The sequence below is a fragment of the Varroa destructor genome, unplaced genomic scaffold (assembly GCF_002443255.2).
Source record: "Varroa destructor unplaced genomic scaffold, Vdes_3.0 BEIS01000002.1, whole genome shotgun sequence".
Lineage (NCBI taxonomy): Eukaryota > Metazoa > Arthropoda > Arachnida > Mesostigmata > Varroidae > Varroa > Varroa destructor.
Window position 1 is genome coordinate 22,199,554 of NW_019211455.1, and position 22,444 is coordinate 22,221,997.

A 22,444-nucleotide genomic window follows, 5' to 3' on the forward strand; every position below is an offset into this window, starting at 1 on the left:
TGCCTTATTTTCCTTTTAGTGGCACGCAGGTATTTCATGTCGATGCGGCACTATCCCGTTTGGACATTCATACCGTTCCTGTGAATCTTTGAGCACACGTTTTCGTGCTTCAAGCACTCGTTTCAAGTTGCCTGAACTTATTGACCCACCGTTTGTATAACCCACCTGTGGTCCTTTAGCTATGCTGATCGTTCTCGGTTATTCGAAGGATAAATGGATCGCACCATTACACACAATATAGCTTTAGCTGCCAGTCAACGGAAAACGAGATTTGCAAATCGGACGCGATCTGATGAAGAAATAGATGGTAAAAAAATTTTTGAAACCATTCTACTCTCCAGAGAGGTGCACCCGATAACAAGCTAAATTGTAGGGGGCGGAAAGAAATTCAGGCTTGGTGCGTGACTGCGATGGTTGTGCCATCTCGCGTCGATGTCATGGGCGTTTGGAAAACAAAAAACAAACAGAAAAATAACAAAGGCGCACAAACTCCACCATTTTAGAAAAGTATTACAGTAAACAGTAGAAGCTTAGATGCACCAACGGTGTATCGACTAGAACTTTCCACTGGCGCTGCTGCGTTTACCCAGGAGATAATATGCAACTGATGAATTAGATGACGACCAAAATAGCCTGCATTGTTAGCAGTATGAGATCAGATAGTATAAAGGTATTTACTATATGTACAGGCCCGTGCTTTTTAGGTGTGTTTAGTTAACACGCGACGCGCGAACGAGTGTGGTTATGACAATATGCACTAGCATGTTAAATAAAAGTACTAACAATTCTAGTGTATGTGTAGCGATGTATACGTATACAATCAATGTAATTACCGTAACGCCACCGATCAATCGTAAGGAATACTAATGTAGACTATTCCATGAACTACATAGAAGCGAACGGAGTGAAAACCGTCCTTCCGTCATCAATCAAACACGACATAGCAATTATTACGCACAAACAGCGTCACTTTTTTTTTTTGATATATTATCTAACAACACGGATCACTTTATTAATTCTTTGATATTCTCGTATTAGTGTTCTATTATAAATATAATTTTTTTATCCGATTCGGCGCCGTTTACAATGATGGCTATTTCACAGATCACATCATTCGTTCCCATCAATAATTAAATGCATAACAAACACCAATCTCCGCCGAACTGTTTTTTTTTTTGTGTGTGTTCACTTTCGCTTAGAACCTACACACTAAATTGCGTGTCTAATTGAGGACGAAATAGGCTGCTACGGTCAGCAGTGGGCTGCACAGGCGGTTTGGTATATAGGGTAGCTTAGTGAAGCCCCATTCGAGTCACAGCTTTCGGTGGAAATCGCAATCGCAGCTGGGTTGGATTTCTCTATCCGTCCCTACCTAAATACCCGACCTGTATAAATTGTCGTAATTCATTTATGACGTTGAAATGGTAGAGCAAGTAAATTCCAATATACTTTTATGACCGGTGCAACTGAGTCAAGGCGTAGTGCTTTTTATTCGTCGAACTAGTGCGAAGCTTGCCTCTCAGACAGCCCTGACTTTTTTGTTTTTTTTTTGGGGGGTCAGTCATGGTGATGGGGATAGCGACGGCACCACCCAGAAACATCGACAGAGTGTTGAGCTGCCGGGGGCATGGTGTTTATCTAGTTTCGGTACTTCCATCAATAGATTATTAATAAAAATCGTCAGGAATAGCAGAACGGATGACTCAAATCGACGATGATGTGAAACGAAATAATTACACACGCATCCCCTTTTAACGGAAGCTATTCTATCAGTAGTAAAGAAAAGACCTTGATTTGTCTGGCAAACTTTTATCATTTCATTATCACTACGTTAAATCATGCCCGTTCCTTTGAAATTTCGACAATTCTATATAAACAAAAACGCGATCCAACGTACGAATAAAATCTGTCTTGTATTGCAAAAGATTCATCTTAACAGTCTCTCTGTGTATGAGACATTCACATAATAGCCGTACAAGCATTTTTGTCTATGTAATTAAGCTATGTTTGTAAACTCGAATAACGCAATATGTACGCAACTGTTTGCTCCGATGTAGTTCTCACATATGTATACTGTTGTATAGATATCTTGAATTACGGATCAGTCTCGTTTGGTCGAGAGCTCTTTTAAAGCCGTTTATCTGTTCCGTCGGTATATATTGCGTGTAACGGCTATGACTGTGATATCTAAATTTGTTGTCTCATAGCCAAAATAGCAAGCAGCCTTCCAGGAGCGTCATAACACCGCAACCCGCCTTCGTTTTTCCTTTCGTCTTTTTCTTCCTGCCACTTATAGGAATAACTATAAGGACACAAGTTTCAATCTTTACGTCGATTTGTTATGCAAATATGAATTATTTTGCAGTAAACTCAGTCTCCCTTATGACACTGTGGCATCCTGACTTGCTCTTCCGCCGATAGGTTTCAGATAGAATGTATGGGTAGAGAATGCTGCTGAACGATCCAAGCCACAGTAGTGCCTTTCCTGTAGTTCGTACTATCCAAAAGGACGCGCTTCCGTGGAGCTATTTACTGTCGCTGTTTGGGGTCTTATTGGTTGTTTCTGTATCCGATAGGAGCTTCTTAGGGCTTTTGTCTGAGCCTCAACGTTTACTCGTCCAATTTAACTGGCTTTCTGCTAGAATTATTGTTGTTATTGGCCGGTAAGCTTGGAAGTCTAGACTTTTCGACTGTGTGTTTACCTGCCCCACTTTTGCCTAAATAGCCAGTTGGCCAATCTGAGCCTTTTACCCCGTCGCAGTTTTTCGGTGGAATGCTCCCTGTAAAACTAATAAGATACTAGGAGCACTAGGAGTAGAGGTGAGTAGTGTTTGCTGATGCTGCTTCTGTTACTCTATTACCATTGGTTTTTCTTTAAGGGGGGGGGGACGGGGGGGGACGGGGGGACTAACTCGCCATTAACGGCAGTCATTTTGAACCACATCAACCTTAGGTTGCGGTAATGAGGGGTCTCTCATGCTCATCGTCTTTGCTCCTTAGCCGCGCGACGCCGCATGGTTAACATCCTAGGCGCGGCCACTGTGCGACCCAGTTCAGTCGCCAGACCCGCAATTACACTGCATACGCACATATCATTACCCGCAACAGTAGCAATCATCGTTATTCAAAACTGACTGTCGGCTCGAGTAGTGGTTCTTCATAGGCTTTCTTTAACCTCGTCATCGCTCACCGTCGCTTTACCGATTGTCGCTGGACTGTTACGCGTTAAACTAGAACTGACCCTGTTCTGTACATAACAAAACACTGTTACGTTGTGTATACTCAGAGAATAGCGGTTCGACCAAACCGGTAGTTTTTGTACGTATATACCTTTTAGGTATTACAACTCGCTATGCCTGTGATACAGAGACTCTATTGTTTACTGTTACAACTGTGGCTCGTGTCCCATTTCAGTTGGCCGTATTCGAAATGGCCAGTGGCCTCCGTAATGCTTTTTGAAAAAAGGATCGAAGGGTTATGCGGTAAATAACGTAGCAAAGAATCTTCAGCTTTCGACATAACTGTTTCATCGTTAAGGGGCGTTTGCGAATAATGCCTTTTTTCCATCCAATGCTGTTACTCTTCGTACCCCGCAGTGTTACCTACTTCGTACCTATACAGCAGCAATAGACTGTTCTTATTCAATGGTCAGATGTTCGCTGCTTCGGTAACCATGGCAACTGGGTTTACACAATTGACTCAATGACGAATGTACGTTCTCTAATATTAGGTCTGAAAGGATGTTTGACAAAATCCAAAATTAATGCAGAAATAATACCGGCATTTGCTAGCAGAGTTCAGATAAGCATATCTATTAATTTTAAAACTTATACAATCTGCTGTTTTTCATTTTTCCTACACACACACACTTAATCAACTTGGTCGTATATCCAATTTGAAACATGACCTCGAGGCAAAGCACGAACACAGAAATTCGATTGTTATGACACGTTTTTGTTTAGGTGTGGTAATTGACCGCCTCCACTAGCTCAAACTCGGTTGCTTATTTTTCCCAATTCTAAGTATTACAGCTACGTGTAGAGATTATTAGTATCAAATGGAAATGTGTTGCCACATCGGGCACTAGAATTAGGGTTATTACGGTCTCGTTTCTTATTAGGGTAATGATCGTAAACGAAATAATTAGCTTGCGCTCAAGCGGGAACGGACGTTAAAATAGGCCTGGAAGTGGACCAAACAGAATCATCAGCCTCGTCAGCTGCTGTACCATCAGTAATAACGTCCATGTGTAATATGGATACAGGCTTAGGCAAGAATTAGTTGACGTCGGCAACGACGACGATGAGAAAACAGTTGACAATGATGGATAGGCCCGTTTTTCTTTCGCCTACGTCGTAAAACTTTCTTTAAAAGGTGTGCGTATGTGCATAGATACACGTCTTCTAACAGCTTCGTGTTGGCTATCATTCTTCCTTGCATCTATCGATCTATTAAATCGGATTAAATTAGTAAAAAGTGAAAGGCTCGTAAACCAAAAACAGGAAACGTCCAACTTCCCATCTCAGCCGTATCAGCTAAGGGAGCCTTATCGCAGCGGACGATCAGCTTAAGGTCGAAACGTTAACACTGTTCGATGATAATAATATGCGAATATAGATCACACAAAACTTTACGGTCATCAGTATCTTTACTGCTATGACTAGTCATGCTTTGGCCAGTAGCATCCAATGCTATCACGGTGGAATTGTATAAGCTATAGTCGATTCAGCTTAAGACCGATACGCTGAATGGAAACTGTCGAGGTAATTAAGTAGCGGCGTCACAATAAATTAGACTCATAAATGTTGAGATTTTTTCGAATGAATGAAAGAATTTTTGAAGATGTTAAATTACTGCTAGCACTAGTGTGCGACACATTTGCTGCCGAACGTCGGAAACAAGAACAATGTCTAGCAACAACGAAGACGAAAGCCGGCAAGAAACCGCGTGTTTTCATCGTAATGACTATGGTGATAAATGCACGGACAAAGGTAATAGTATTTATAATATAGTTGGAGGAGTAGGACTTGAAATAATATAAGGCAAAGTCAGGTGAGCAGGACGAAAATTATAAGCAGGCGGACGTACTCAGTCTGCTTTTCAACTGCAAGTCCGGTAGTGACGGCAGCTCTACCCATGCAAAAATTACAAACTTCAGGAAAACATTCTACGTGAAACATATGCAAAGAACCGTTTATATAAGTGATAATATAATATAATAATAATAATAATAATTTTCTTTGTAACTAACGTCGGTATCTCGTTATCTACGATGTGTGTATCGTACTCTGACAGATACGGGCCCTGACCACTACGACCAGCGAAGCTTTCGTTAAGAAACATTGGTACAATGGTAATAGGATGATTTATGAAACTCGTTATTGTAGCATATAAGTAAAAAGATCCGTTCAACGGCTGCGTCGTGACCTGTTCCAATAAATCGTGTTCTTTTCTAGCTTAACATTTAAACTGTTGTTGAAGTGCAGGATATTCTTAAAACTCGGTCAACGACGATGCGCCACAAGCCATCATCGATATGGACTTCGAGAGACAATTACATTCGGAAGCCTGAACTAAGTGCGTGGAGAGTGCACAAAAAAACATATGTTTAAATAAGCGAAAGGGAAGCTGCTGTGTACACTATATGCGGCACATAAGGGCTAAGTGAAGTATGAATTGATAACAATTGTTAGTAACATACATTAAATGTTAATATGTTGACTTCATTTTTGGTTAGCCTATCCTTGTTATTTGCTCATGTTGCTGCGCATCATCCCCGTGTGTCGATTTTGTCCTATCATAATATATCATATCTAAATAATCATACTTGACGATAAGCTCTTCCTTAGTGTAAAGGCTCGTGATGTCGTGCGTATATAAATGCAACTCGTCGCTTGCATTACTGTCCATTAGTTATTTTCTAATTCTTATTGCTACTTTTATGCGTTATGTGATAGCTGCCGGTACGGCAAATTGCCGATTTACATACATATAAGATAGCCATTTGGCCCTCATACAACCAGAGTACGCGTACACGTTCATTGTGCACTACATTACATCGTAAACCTACATACTGCCTCAAAATACGTGTGTGTTTACGTAATTAGCCATTTATGCACAAGTGCTCAGCCGTCTTACCATCCGTCTGGCCACTCGACCTGTGCACCGGTTTATATCGATATGCCGTTTGCATGAATCCACCGTTGCCGTCGCTCATGCCATAGGCTGTTTCACTTAGTATAAGGCAATTACGGTGACTCGCGACGCGATCGGCGACGATAGTCAACATGATGCTCTCGTATTGACGCATAAGAGCGTCCCTCTCGTCAGCCGTTATCGTAACAGTCACCGAATGTGAACAGAGGAAGACTAGTGGGCGAAGAACAGCTTCGCACTTCCGCCTAGGGAAGCACTATTCTATGAACGGTTCGGGGGCAGCGAATCACACGGCGCCAGTACGCAGTACATGCGTGGCAGACTGATTGATAACCACTTGACTGCACCGTATTGTTGTTATTGTTGTAGTTCATCGTTGTTATCCACCGTTTATTTTGCCCGAGCTGCCGCTGCCGATGCACTATGGGACAGCATCCAGACACTCCGGATACAGAGCAACAATCGCAATTACAGCAAGAGCATAAAAAGGATAATCTACAAGAAAGGGGCCATCGCAGTAAAGAACGATGACATCAAGCAGCAGCTAGAGCGCGTATCTGCCCTTAGAACCATTTGATTATCGTTTTTCGACGATTTCAACGACGGCAGCAACGGTCATTTAGAAACGGAACTGCTTGATTAAGCTTTCTGAAATCGTTGATTATTGTTGCTTTGCTATCGAAACATGTTATCGGGGCGGAAAAGAGGGCAATGTCGCAGCCTAGTAGCTCTGTCTGCAAAGTTGTCGTGGGGAGGGGGCATAACATAAGTAGATGTATTAGCATCACTTTGTCTATTGTACTATGTCTGTCAGTGTCTTGCTGTTTTCCAGAATTTGACAAAATGGAAGAAAGTCAACATCGTCGATGTGGTACAGAGGAAAGCAAAGTCGTCCAATTCAATGGTAATGGGTGTTGAGCATAGTAGGTCCAATCGATGGTGGTCGATGATAGTATATTTAGCCAAAATAGATGTAAACGAAGTTGGTGCTCCTTCTTCTGGCGACGCAAGTAGCTAGTGAGATAACTGATGGCGAATAACGATAAGCGCTTTGTCTTCGTTATCTGTTTATAGGCACATGTATAAAGGCTATATACTGGTGTTTTGGGCACGTTCAATGATCTGCCCGGAATATACACTAGGATAAATAATGTATTGCTAGTTTCAAAATGTCATTCCTTTATCAGCGTGTACTAAAATACCGGAATGTGTCTACTTGAGTCGAGCGGAAGTCGAAAATAGGGAACAACTAAAGATAGTTAAGCGGAATAGCATACAAAGCAAATTGTCAATGATGATATACTTGCATATGTCTAACACAGCGCGTCAGAGAAAGCGACTCGGAGAAATTGGGTCATGAAAAATGACGGGATGACCTTCATCAAAAAATTCGAAGAAATAAAACATATCCCTATTCAAATCGGTGTCAGGCCAAACCAGCACGCGTTACTTCTTCGAAGTAAAAATTTATCAAAAGTAAAAGAAATACAGAACCCGGCGCTCGATGCTGCCGAAATCGGTTCAAGATCAAAGTATACCAGAGCGAATAGTGGTGCTTAAGCACTCCAGGCATTGGAACATCAATAGACATTAAAAAAAAAACTTCAATTAAATTTACTTCAGAGGGCGACCAGTAATTCGTTTTGATGCTGCAGTTTCATCGTAGAATTTCGAATCAGCTTTTTAAAAGTGTGCTTTATTGTGCTTCACGCCCGTACCTGGCACCATTCATTGCTTTCTAATGCTGCCTCGATAGCTTATAGTAGCCAAGCGTGGAACAGATTCAAGGCAAGGATCTACCTAGCGCACTGTGGATTCAGAAAAGCTGAGTTCAGGACGTGGCGCCAGCTGGCAACAGTTACTGCAGGAGAAGCTCCCTTCTAGTTCTTGCTGCTTGATTGTCTACCCATGGGCCTGTTTCGCGTTTGAACGGAGAAGTTTTGATGGGCGGAGGTGTGTTGATAGGGTCTCCTTCCCGTCTCCAGGCGGTCGCTTCTTATCGAATACAGTCGAACTACGCATGTTTGGGGAGGACAGCAAAATTTGTTAGCAAAATCAAGATAAAAAAAATTAAAGGAGTTCGTCACAATGGGGGGAGTGTTATGACGAGCACTAATGCAGTAGAGGCGCCAATGTCGGTAAAACTAAAAGGGAATCGAGTCTGAAGATGATCTTTGTTTTTTTGTTTAAATGCGGAATAGGTAAGGGACATGTGAGGGGAAAGCAAGTATATGTTTGGCCTGCCGACAGACAATAGAGTGGTACGTTTTCGGGAATAATATGAGATACGAAAGTGATGTTGTTGCTTCAAAGCGCCCATTAACTGTCGTGATCGTGTATGATGAAGATATAGTGATCGAAGAAACTTTGATAATTTCACAGGGAACGACTCAATACACGTATCGATCAGCTGTTTATTTGACTATATTTGGACTTGTCTAAATACGAACTTATCATTTTTGGATTTTAGATATCGAAGCAGAATTTACAATATTCTCAGCAAAGTATCTCACAGTTAAAAAATAACTCGTTAAATGTGTGCATCAAAAAAAAAAAAAAAAATATATATATATATATATATATATATATATATATATATATGACTACAGTATAAAGAACATAAAAATCGTTAAAAATATTACATATTCATTGACGGCGTAGCATCATTATATGAGTAGCGCTGCAATATGCGTTACAGCCAAAAACGAGCGGGGTGCTTGTCAAAAGTTGACTCAGACGAAAAAACGATACGTTAAAGAAAGGTGAAATCAAAGATGGCCGCATGTCGTCAAAGAAACTCTGCTGCACGAAAACGGTACAATCCATCGTCGGCTGTCACAAGCCGCACTGAATATTTTGTGTACCTCCGCTAATATTTATGCCGCCGTGTTGCACTGTCTTTCCATGCTAGATCACTTTAGGTATTACGTAGTTAAGAGAAAGACGGTTTCTGAAAAGATTTGCGTGACAATCCGATACTACCTATCGTTATGTCGCTGATTAAGCTGCTCAACTTTTGGATATAATCACCAACGTTTCGGTAGTCCCATTGGGTTACAATACCGATAGGTTAAAAATATTCAAAGTAAAAATATGCGTACAATGGAAAAATATTGGTTTCATATGATAAAAAAACAGTTAACAACATTTTACAGCGAGAAGTTGCCCTCAACGTGCCCAGTGCGTAAGTTTACTTATGGCAGTAATTTTATGTCGGTGGGAATTACATTGCAGCTTTCTCTACTCATCTATAATAATCCAAAGTTACAAAGCCACCACGTTATTACGTAAGAATAAATGCCAGATATCGGTATTTCTATCGGAAGTTTTTGTTCCGGGTTCTCCAGTACGCAAAATGGCCAAGATATTGTAGCTTAGTGAAATGTATGTATATATATATGGGAAAAACCAGTGACATTAAGTTGATCCTCAGTGGAGTCTAGATAGAACTTCATTCCATCATAGACTGAGTTAGGAACTTCCCGCTTCCTGAAGCATCAACGGGTGAGGCGCTCAGATTCTGTCACCACTACACTAACCTAATCGTTTTAAGACGTCATAAGATACTTTCTCAGATTTTCAGTGCCTGCTGGCATCTACTCAGTGGACACATATGCTGTGCCTGTCCGACAGGGCTGGCAGTGATGTCAACCACGTCGTCGTGCTCATGAGGCTGCTGCTTAGATTTCTCCAGAAGACGAAATAACCGTAACTAGTAACATATTTTTTCGCTTATTCTAAACAATGCTAGCGTACAAGCGATTTCTTTGCTTAAGCAGTCTTCTCCATCACAAGAACCACTTTATCACTAACCTTCCCTCGACCACTTTCGCTCATCGATCGAATCGTCAGTCACAGACCGACGAACAACGCTTTGGCGACGTCCGGACCAGTAACAGGCTTACCAGTTGCACGCAGAATGCGTAACTGGTATCGCCGCTGTCCAAAAGCAACGAAACAATACGACGATAGTGCAATCTTTTGCAGCGTCGAATTGACAATACGATATAATCGTTGTAACAATAGCAGTGGTTTGGCCGTCGTGTCAGGCCCGACTGCGTCACGTACGGACATGGGCCATTCGGCCGTGAACTGACTCGCGCCGAAACAAACAACAGGAACAGCGATCCCCAGAAGATAGGTGCTTTTCGCGCATTGTCCTCCTAGCGGATAAAGCGAATCGTATCGATTGATCGCAGTCAAATATTACGTTACGTTGCGTAACTTGCTATGAAGTTTTGCTTGAGGCTTCATTTTGATCGTGAAGCTGCCTACAGAGCAAGAAAATAATAGAAAGATAAGTGTAGTGCAGTTTCTGTTTTGTTTGTATGCTGTGACAAACTAGCAGATACGATATCATTCGATGTTGTGGAAACAGATAGATGTATGTAGTGTGCCCAATTTAAATCTACTGTGTAATGCAAAATTACATTTTCAAGGGTTCTCCAACAGGAGCTCATAGCTGAAATTGTAACGGTTGAAGACAACAGTGCGTCGAATATACTTATATATAGAATTAACGTCGATGTTCAATGGTTACTGGGAAACTAAAAAGATAGGAAATCACAAACGAACGATGAAGGCACGCGACAGAAACGTACTCCAATTCGTGGTTTCAGCTATCCAGGTAGTCGTACAAGCTCAACTTTGAAGGTCTAGTAGAGATATGGATTGCCAGAGAGATTATCTTATATTGACCTTCTCTCACAGAGCCTTAGGTCGTTGCCGTTGTGCCGTCGTCGTTGCCTATGTGGGTTCCCTAAAAAGGAGATCGGCGTTTGACTCACTCCCAGATCCCCATTGTGCTCAGGATACACTGAATAAACTTGCATTCAATGTTTGCGAGTGTACTGAATCAGCTATTTCAGGATTGGTTCTGCAATGCAAACGATCATACTAGCCATTCTCCCTAACAAATTGCTAATATATGGAACGATACAGATCATGGCGATCTTGAGTCATTTCAATTAAAAGGAAGCTATGATGGTACAATTGTTAAATGTTAGTCATGGCTTTTTCATGCTGTGTCACCGTTTAGCGACTTATGGTTGTTGGATATGTTCGCGTGGCGTTGATAAGCATTTACATCATTAACGTTCCGATCGCAGAAGCAAAACATAAACACATACTACGCTCGAGCACCCGTAACGACTCCTTGCGATCCTCTTACTATAGTATAAACGAATGCCTATAGGGTCCGTTTTCTCTATAAAATCATGTGCTTAAAATTACAACATTTGGCTACACTCATTCTGTAATAATATTGTAGTTACTCTGACGAGATGGCTACTGTTATATGTACATCGATGTTGGATCGTTTTATATAGTTGATTCTGTTTAGTTTGAAATTCAGCACGGTTCTCATCGTTTGTGGAAGTAGTTCTGTTACTGATTCCAACACGATGTTGTTGAAATCTATCTACTTGACCGGGTTGCAAGCGATGCAATGCATGAATTTCGGATTAGATCAGCCGTAAACATAGCCCCTAAGCTTGCGCTGATATTAGTAAAGAAATTCTGTATCAAGAAACTTTTCCCCAAAGATGATCGACTGATCAGTGATTGTGCTGTGCCGATAAAGAGGTTCGTTACTATGCAAGGCACGCACGTGCATCACAAAAATCGTTCGAAAAATAACGAAACCGTACAAGATGAACGCTGTACGCAAGACAACTGTGTAGGATGCATTATATATGAGCATGCGATGTATGACAAAGGCACGCAACAAAATTGTGTATGGGTTGCGTCGGGAATTAGACTGTCGTTGTTATTGTTGTTGTTTTTGGTAGCAGAGGCTGTGTTAGCTACGGTGGCATCATAATTCGGCGGCCATTTTTACTGCTATAGAAAAATTATTGTTTGTTCTTTTAGTGATAGGTCCGCATGTACGCCTCCATGTTAGGTGGTAGTTGCTACTGCGAACTATTTCATAACCCTATTTAAGTGGGCATGTCGGTGTATTACACTGACATCGGGCGAGAATTGACTGCGATAAGGTGAGAAAAAAAAATTGTATTTAGAAAAATCATCGAATGCGTTGAACCGTATATAAACATCATGCGTGACATCAAGAGCGGTGATCTTAAGTTAGTTTTGTTGTTACATGGGCAATGATAGACACCAAGCATAGATATGAGTAAAGGAGAGGTCACCAGCTTCGAAGCAAATATATAATTTTAATTTAGAACGCTAGCTGCTTAGACTAAGCTACTAACAGACCAATTATCAGGGCGCGATCTGTTTCCTCTCAGTTTTTAAGCACTATCGGGGTATGGCTTCGTGCTAATTCTTAAGGCTAAAACAGCTGTTGTGTCATGAATGCTGTTTTGTATTTTACTTTAATGAACTTAGTGCAATTATGCTGTCCCTAATTACAAGAAATCTGCTTTTTTTCTTCACACCAATAGCTTAAAACGCTTAATTTCTTCAATAACCTCACACTAACTGATGCAGCAAAGGATAACCCTAAGTCTTGAGCCAGCGACGTCAAAAATACGGCTACGAAGCTACCGTTTGAAAGCTTCGTTCTGTATTAGCTACAACAGTCACATCCTAATAATGGATCCTAACCGATGCAGCGTCACTGGACGATCAATAGTTATCGATCATCTAAAATCGTCGCGTGCGCACGTACTTCCCTCTAGTTCATCAGGCCGTGAACACGTTTAGAAAAACTAGCGCTATCTGAGTGAAGATTTACAAAAGAGGGCCTATTTCAACGCGATGTTGATTAGCGGTTCGCGTCAGTAGTCAGCTTTAACCGTTATGGTTTTACTCGTAAACGTGCCATCGCTCCCTTAATAAGTTTTAGCGTACGCAACTTATCAGTCTGTATGTATGCGCGCAACTATAATAGAACGAAATGAGCTGGCCCTATTACCTTGAGCGTGACTTTGAAAACGTTTGCTAGAACAGAGTTTGCGCTTCTCTCTATAGAGCGCGGTTTACCAGCCGCCGAAAGCCGCGTGGCCATTATACCTACTGTATCTGACCGTCAGAAAGCAGGAGATTGAATGGCTCGTAAGGGATAGAATGATGCTTCGTCTTTTCCATAATTTATCGAGTTCTATAATGTTTTAGTAAACACTGTGCAATCGTTGTCGACATATCATTGATAGAAGGAATCAATGCAATCTTAGGGCTAACGCGGTGCTGGTGTAGAAAACGCCGCGATTCGTGCAATAGTATTTATAAGTACGAGCTTCTTCGCATACCTGAATTCAACCCGGGCACGATTATTGCGTATTTTCGTCAATCGGATATCGGAACAGGTCCTGGAAATAGAGTACAGGGGCCTTTTGGTGGATTTGCCATGTGGCAGGGGTTCCTCTAAAAAGAAGGCACCCATGCCCTTTTCGAGTTCGTATTCATTCTGGTCGCGCATAATCTAATTTGAAAAATCAAATTATTAACTGAATGTCTTCAATTAAAAACGTATAAACGTTTCAGTCTTTCGTAGATGACTCTATTCCTGTTAACGCGTCATCTTCGGCGTAGTCTGTTGTTTCCTTCCATAATGTCATATATATGATATTGTTGTTCGCTAATGGTTTTTCGTTAAGTTCATTTAGTCGATCTCCATGAGCCATTTGGCAGTCTGTAGAGAACCCAGCGGCACACGGAGCCGGCCATTGCATGAAACGCTTAATGGCGATATTGGCCAGGGAACGCAACGCGGTCGCCGAACAGCATCGTATAGTTGATTCATTCAAAAGTGTAAATAATCGCTAATGTTTTAAGATTCATTGTTAATTCCGGCGGCCGTCATTGTGTGCCATCTTGTAAACTGCAAAACATTCCTACACTTCCATGCCTGGGCCGAAGCCATTACGGCATGGTCCCTACGCCCAAATGGATAAATTATGTTACGATGAATAAAATTCATACCGTTAAAACTCGCTATCAGTTGTAAAACATTCCTTGCAATTATAATAGACTGGCAAAAGTCTTGAAGGATTCCACTTTGCCTAGTGTCTGAAGTAACGCTGAGCTCAAAGTTATTTTCACTAATTTCTTGCAACGCGGAAGTAGTGTATGGTACTTCGCTCGCACCACTGCCGTCTTCGTCTTTAGCCAAGAGGCCAGCTAATCAGGACCCGATAAGCCACTACGGATCGTGCGCGCGGAGGCAAGGGCTACTCAAACTAATAACAACACAATCTGTGGCGTTCGAAAAAATAACAAAGAAAATACTGTTTATGGGCGGCAAGATGCTGCTGGTACATCAGTGCTCATAAACTGCTTACCAATGGAAGATGAAGCGACAACGAAATAAGCAAATACAAAGTCCTTTCAACGGAAACGTATTATTAATAGATAACATCGTAACGTAAATAGGCAGCTAAAACAATGAACAAGAAACTCGCGCGAAGTCAACACTGATAAACAACATTTCTTATAATAATACGATAAAACAAATGATGGTTACTTTGAGCAAATCTAAGAGATTGATTAGATTTTCTCGTTTATATTGCAGTACGTCTGTTTGTGCTATGGGTTAGTTTCTTATGTTCCTTAGCTAGCCTATTTTTGATTTTAGGTAAGCATGGATTATATGGAAGGAGAAGCAAATCATTTGGTAAGTTGCTGGGACGAGTGTTTAGGAACGGGTGGTTCAGAAGTTAATTAAAATATAAACTTCAAGTCTTCCATATACAGAGTTTTACAGGGACTTATGGGCGTAGTTACTTGAGTCTTGTACAAAGACGAGTATGGCATTCGTTCAATTTTGCGTAAAAAAATAATTGTTTCGAAAAACTTATCTACAAATAGAAGCAAAATAATTAATAAATGAAGTTACAGGTAGTTCATCATGAACATACCGGTTTGTAAAGTCTACACAATCAAGCAATATCTTACATCAGTAACAGGGTCATTAATCGGGCTTATTTATTTATTCGCCTTTGCTGCTTGGTATACCCAACAACAAGAAACACCCAAACCCAAGATGCTTGTAAATTGTCGGCCTATTTTTATCTAGTAACTACTACATCGTCCTAGTTACATGGGAGTTTTAAATATTCCCATCCCACTATTTTATTTGTGATTCGAGAGGGGGTGGGGTACTCGAACTAAAAATGACATAAGGTCGATTGCGGAAGGGACCTTTCCTGATGAAGTATCCTCTCAGAAGTGGAAATTGTATGTTTAGCCGAGCAATTAACCCTATACTAGATGCTTTTCTAACCCCACGAAGGAGCCATGCGGCGAAAAAACCTCACTTTCCTTTTCGGCTATGTCGGAAGCCCAGAGCAAGTAACCTGTCGATCCGACGGTGACACTTAGAAAAAAAAAAGCCCAGACCTTTATCAGCGACTGAACAGCAGAGTGGGAAATGTTTGAGTCTACTGTTAATTCATTTGGCTTAACGTAAAAAGTTGGTAAACGTTTATTAGAATTATTGAAGTTTGGACTTGTGGACAGTTGAGATGCAATTGCAATATCTTTCGAAGTTTTCTAGTTAACATCAAATACGTTAAAAAAAATTCTTAATAAAAATAGCTATATACTCGTTCTCAAACTTCTCTCAAAATCTCACATCTTCACTTCAAGCGGGCGTACGCATTTTCGCTTTGAGTACATTAGAAATAATAAAAGACCATAAAAGTACTTACGAAAATGACTATCAGAACATCATTTAATGTCATGACACATGACATTAAGTGATGTTCTGATAGTATCACAGCCACATGAAAGCGGGAGTTGGGTAACTCTTTTGAACCAAACCTCTTGGGGAACCTCTTTTGAACTGGGGTCGAAAGAAAGTTGGCAAAACTCTATATGTATGCTTTGATGTGATAACATGTTGAACATTGATGCCGAAACATGATAAATGTTTTTTCCTCCTGAATTGTTATCAGGTAGGGTTGTTAGATGCAGTCCAAACGGAGAACTGAAAAAGCGAGGCCAGCCGACTTGGTAATACGCTACCGCTGCGTTTTGGAAATAAATTTTTATTGTTCAACAGAATATAATAAACATGTATCAATACTACTACTGAAGCCTAACGAAGCCTCGGGGTCCTGAAACACAGGTGCAAGGGTCAGAAGTCGGCCATTTTATTGATTCCTCCTCACTCATAGGTATCAAACGTTCCTAGGAATTAGCTAGCATCTCCATTCGCCGGAAGTACGCAAACGATCAGCATTGCATCGAGGCTTTACCCCACTAAGTTGTAAGGCACCCGTGATTAGGAGGGAAGGCAGTCGACATGCTGAAGCTAGTTGTCTTATTGTGGAATGCTTAAAGGCAGGCCTCTGCATTTTAATTAGCCTATCGTGTACTTATTGGCGCCTTGTCGGCCTTCATTTTGCTTGCCTTGTGCCCCCCCCCCCCCAGCGACGATGTCAATCCCTTAAAGGACTAAGAATCCATCGTTTATCGAATAGTCGCCGGTCCCACTTTTCTGTTGGTTTGCCTTCTCTTGTTCGTTCTCCTACGGGTCGCAGTGTTCTTTATCTTAGTCAACGACCATAATAACAGGACCACACTGAAAGCTTGCGGTACGAACGGTGGTATGCGCGCAAACCTTTTCGACTGTGACGTTCTTCATCAATTAAATTTTCCTTTCAAGCTTCATGATTTTTATGTCAGGGAATGACGGGGTTCCGAGACGAGATGTGAGATGGAATTCAATATATATCTGTATTTACTGCTAGAAGGAAAAGTTGGCCTATGACTGTACTGCTTAATATCATGTGTTCCGTTTTTAATTAAGAACGATTCATATTATCATAATGCGTCGTAGGTTGACCAAGACGTACTTCCGCTGAGAAGTTTTTTACATCAAACTATACATAGCTGATTTTATATGGACGCGGAAGGTAGGGTATCCTCCTATCAGAACTAATAGAAAGTGCGAGTATCTCGTCTCCTCACCGACGCCAACGTCTGAGACTCGTTCAGATGGCGTGCCAGTAAGATCGCGACGAAGGCGAGACTCTAAAGTTTTCTCAACAAGCTCCAAGTTATTCGACAGAGCCTATGCACTCGCTATGAGCTCTCTATACAAACTTAAGCCCTATTAGGCAACCCCCCTGGGAATTACGGTACATACGCCTTTTTAGCATCGCTTTACTGTCATATATTAGACTAGTTCGGGTCGTAGCCAACTCAGAATATGTTGACTGAAACTATCCAAGGCGGGCTCAAAATGTCATAGACAAAGTAATAATCAATCAGAGGAGCCACTATTGCCTAGGGTCTCGACGCTAGTCACTTAAACACCTAAAACGATCACTTAAGAACGTACGGTTTAAAAAGGCCACACTGATTAAATAACTATACGTAAGCGTCATTGCTGTATATAAGCGTATATTGTAGTCGCTATCTCCCTTCCGCCCCCTGTTTCTCTCTCTCTCTCACTCTCTCTCCCTATCACGCAAACATACACACACATTCTGTAGCTACTGGCTCGATCGAAAGCTACGGAAAAGCCAGGCCAATGAAGGTGCTCTTACTGATGTGAGCTTTCTGAGTAGGCCTAGCGCGCAGTGTACCATTTCACTGTCTTCGTTCACTCGGCAATGCAATCTCAGTGACCTTACGAAAGCGTCACGCGTTAACTGGATTACTTCTAAAAGCCATTAGCACTTTTCTACTAGCGTTATACTGAATCGTTTTCTAGACAAGAATTTGTAATAAGATGACATAGCAAGTTGCATTGCATGACGGCGTTCGGTGTCGCACCACACCGTGTAATTGAGGACACAGTCAAGACGAAGCCTCTGACTTGCTTTCGTTGAAGGTTGCTGCCATTTCTCCGTTGTAATATCCTCTGCGAACACTGGGTAAGTGGCGTTTCTTCTCTCCTATGCACCGTACGCTTTCTCGCGTACAAACGACCATGCCACAGAGCGCGCGGCCGTGACCAGACGTTCTATGTCTCTCGGATTGAAAGTGCCGTAGCCATTTTCAAAGCGAACTGCCAGTCTTTTCCTCTGGGTTCTCAGTTCTGCACAACATTTAACGTACTCATCGTCAGAGATAGCTGAACGTGCTACGTACGATGCGGTAGTAAAGAAGGTTTATATAAAGAAAAAGACAGCGAAAAGTGTGGGGAGAGAGAGAAGTGGGACACAACTACAGTATACGCAGTCCAGTCTGTCGGTAACCCACAGGGGCAATAGTGCCGTGAAGGCCGTACTTGCACGCAATACAGATGGTCGTATCAAGCTAGCATAACTTCTCATAGGTACGCTCATATTAGTGCAGTGGGCAAACACAATCAAGGGCGCATGGATACGCAGGCGGTGCAAAACGTCCTAAGCAAACTGTGACGATAAAGCGTTTCTGAGGCGTAAGCACCCAGGAGGCTTGACGTGCAAAATAAGAACTCAAGTCAAGCGAACCGGCAAACTGCGTACGCATTTCAACAAAAGATGAGACATCGATGTCACTTTTACAGTAGTCACTAGTGGAAGCGGTTGGGAAATTTGTCGGACATACGAGACTAGCTAACTATGAAAATGTATCTAGCAGATGGATTTGTTTGATGGTGGAGACAATGATGACGTTACGAGTGAGTCCGGTTCAAAACAGTTGGACGAAGAGCTATATAGTAATAACCAAAGTGTGTTTTATTAAAGGTGTTGTTATGTTAGGCGTATGTTAACGAAGAGTCTATAATTTGAGCAAAATACGCACTAGACGATTATCCAACCATACGATAAACTTACAACGTTTCTGAAGGATACGACATAATGGGTTTATTATTAATGATCTTTGAACGTACTCAGTAATAGATAATCCATTATTAAAGGACCATAAGCCGATGCTGTTTCTAAGCCGACCAATAACCCTGGACGTCATCCTATTAGGGACATTTGACGGCCCGGGCTACCCATAGGTCCTATTAGTACCACTAGGGTAAGGTACGTCTAACTCTGTGTGTGTGTGTGTGTGTGTGTATCACAAGAACACCTTCAGCCGTAGCTTTCGATACGGCCGGCCTGGAATCAAGCCTGGGATTGCTGCTGTCAGAGCAGTCATCCAGCTGAGCCGTACCTGGAGCGTCTTTGGCCTAACTAGGTTTCGTTCGTGTGTTGCATCGCTGGGCATTCAGTAGCTAAAGGTTGCATTAGCTAAAAGGTGTCGTGATGTAAACAAGGAATACCAATGCCATTAGGCCTAACTCTACTTTTTTGTATATTTGGGGGAAAAGATTGCTTTTTTTACATGGTTTTCAGAATAAATACGTTCAAATAGAATTAGGCCAACCGGTCGGGAAATTGCGTCCAATGAATTCAAGAGCCCAGCTGTCTCAACGCACCATCTGGCCAAATGCATTGTGACCGGGGGGTCGGAATCGAATGCAAATTTGAGAACTACTGAAAAATGAAAATATAGCAAACCTGAAAAGGACATGGGTTGGAAATTATAAAAATTATCCATACTATTGCCTGCGTGCGCCTTTGAGCACCAAAGCAAGTAAGAGTAAATTACGGCACACAGTCACAACGTGACGTTCGTCCTATAGCGTTGTTGACATTACGATATAACCTCAACAGCGTTTCATCAATGATAACAGCAAATTAAATACACTACAAACTCTTCAATTATGCACTAAGTATCTTTGACCGTATCCGTCACTTCTCTTATCTTTGCCGAAACACAGCCTCGGTTAAATCAACTGGATTCAGTATGTTACTTAGTAATCGAGTTTTCATTGTGGTCTCGAAAATGATCTTATCAATATGGTCTACCTTGTAGTCAAATTTCAATCAACGTAAGTTCTGCAGATCAGACTGTCGGAACGTTTAGCTTGTCACTCAAAGCTAACACGAGGCGAGACGACAAGCGAGTAAAGACTCCCCTGCGCGTCGTTAAATCATAGCGTAGATCTATCATTTTCTTGCATTATCATAACCTTGCCTGGCCTCTTTTTGCTCCACATGATTATAGCTCCGTACATACTATTTGCTAAAACTCTTAAAAATAGGGATCTGACAGAACAGGTAACATCGGTGACGTCTAAAGGAATGTCTATGATAACGCCTCAAGACGCTGAACTGTCTTCATGTACCTCTGTGCGCGCACCGTTTTTGGTGTTATCGTTTATACTCGTTGTATTCAATGCAGTTGACACGAATCAAAATCCTATCACAGTAATGATAATCGTGATGATCCAACTGATACTATGGTACTGCGAAAATCGAATATGCATCTTACTCGATCAAGATCTTCTATCGCTACGGCAGTCACAGAGTGCTAATAACGCGATCTAGCCATTAATCGTTACGTATGACCGTAGCACTCATATCAGGACAGTCCCAATAGAGTTAAAGGTTTTGTGGGACAGGTACTGCGTGTTTCGTCCGCGTCAAGAGGGCTGCGTAAGATCGTTTCCCTCCTTCAAAAGTTCCGCAAGTTCGCACAATATTTCGGTGTCATCTTCACCGCCTTCTGGCGACACCGCGTGCAAAGACGGCCACATCCCACTTACTGAAACGCGCCACGTAACGAGTCTCTCTCTCTATACATGTGTGCGTATCTAAACGTCCGTCAGTTTTCTTTCTGCAGGGAGGAGCTGGCGGGTGTAGAGTCACCAAAATCGTTCGAACGGCCGCAGTGACCAGTCATTATCATGCGTTTTCAAGCTGCTATGGAATTGTAAATAGCGCTAGTAACGTTAGCCATTCTGCAGCTTCGGTTGTTGTTATTGACGCTGCTGGCTATGGCGTAACGGCTGTAGTAGTTGCTGCCTTCCTTGTTGACGCCGAGAGATCAAGCTTTTAACAACCGCTATTATACATATCGTTCCATGTAAACGTCGACAGACGTTGCTCAGACCCGTCAACCTACTCGGCTAAAACCACTGGTGTTGATGGTCGCGGTTGCGTCAAATACAATAGTGTTGCGGAACAAAATGATGGTTGTGATGATGACTGTAGTAATAATGCATGTATAGCGGAAAAAGGCAGGCATCGAAATGATAGAGCGTCAGAAAGCTCTTTAATCAGAGACATTGATCACTTCCGAGTATGGTTGTAGGAAACATGGCGAATATAAAATTTTTCACCAACGACTACACAAATCAGGGTGCAAGGAGTACTCAGACAACAAAGTATAATAGTGATAGCTAGTTCAAAACTGGCAGGAAATACACGAAAAAATAGTACAAATCTGTGCTACTAGATAGAGATCGTGATCGTGTATTTTTTCAAGAAGCTCAATACCAAATGTATCATGTCTGATACTTCGAACGAGTCAAGGGTCCAGCTATGTCGTGGAGTTGCAGCCTAGTGAACGGGATTTTATTACGTCTTACGAAGAGAAAGTGGCCAAAACTATACTATTTCTGAAGAACTAAATGGTGAAACAACAAAAATATAGCTTGTACAGCATCATAACCATGCATGTGTGACGCCGATCAAGAACCCGATGAAGTCAGAACTTCGCAGGAAAACATTAGAAAAGATTTATTGACTTCAAGATCTATCTGCATGCTTAGAGCCTAACTATTAAACGAGGAGACGACGGTGACTATTTACGTACGTAAAGGTTAAAGAATCTGAACTGTATATATTTCTGATTTCGTAATTTCTTCTTGCACTGAAGTGGTCAGTGGCACCAGCGGGCAACTTCTGAATACTGCGACTTCGCCGCGAGCAATTACCAATCAAAATAGTGACCTTGATCAGGACATAGTACTAATGTGAATGAATTATCAGTCCACTAAGGCCAATATTGGTTTCATAGGTCGAAAGATTGCGGAGGAACATGCTCGCTGTCTCACCGCGTCGATATTCACCTTTGCTGCCCCGGGCAAAAAAATGGTCAAGTCAAACAAGAAATCTGACATAAAAAGAAACAGTTAGACATCAATAATGATGCATAGCCATATCTTGATTAGGCTAACATTTTTGTGCCTTTCCATAGAGTCACAACGATTTGTTAACTTCATTCGGATGAAGCATGTATCACTGGTGAGCAGTGGCAGTCATAACTGTTGGCCTATAATGTTCTGTCGGCGTCGGCGTCGGTGTTGACCATGGCGATATTGAATTCCTACGTAGATAATGGTGCAGAAAGATGTGAAACAGGCAAAACCAATGTTGTGCAAGTACGCAGACGTTAGCTTCGTAAAGCCATGCACGCACTTCCCTAAGCAAACTGAAGCGTATACACACCCACATGCAGCATACGATATAGACGATGCCTTTCAGACATTGCTCGCTCGACCGTTCCGGTTTCGGGATATCGGCAGATAGGCGTCCTGCTTTTGCCGAGGTTCCTGCAAATGCCTGTGATGATATCGGTTGATGCCTTTTAGTAATCATCCTCACCA

General features: G+C 41.8%; 1 protein-coding gene and 1 long non-coding RNA gene across 6 annotated transcripts in view; both read left to right on the top strand.

Moving 5' to 3' along the window:
* Positions 1 to 22,444, top strand: part of DAAM (disheveled-associated activator of morphogenesis-like protein) — a 135,205-nt gene that overhangs the window by 42,189 nt on the left and 70,572 nt on the right. The gene's annotated exons all lie outside the window — the stretch shown is intronic.
* On the top strand, positions 2,903 to 5,726 carry LOC111243668 (uncharacterized). Its single transcript, XR_015320564.1, has 2 exons — positions 2,903 to 4,991; positions 5,296 to 5,726. It is a non-coding gene; the product is annotated as an uncharacterized LOC111243668 (long non-coding RNA).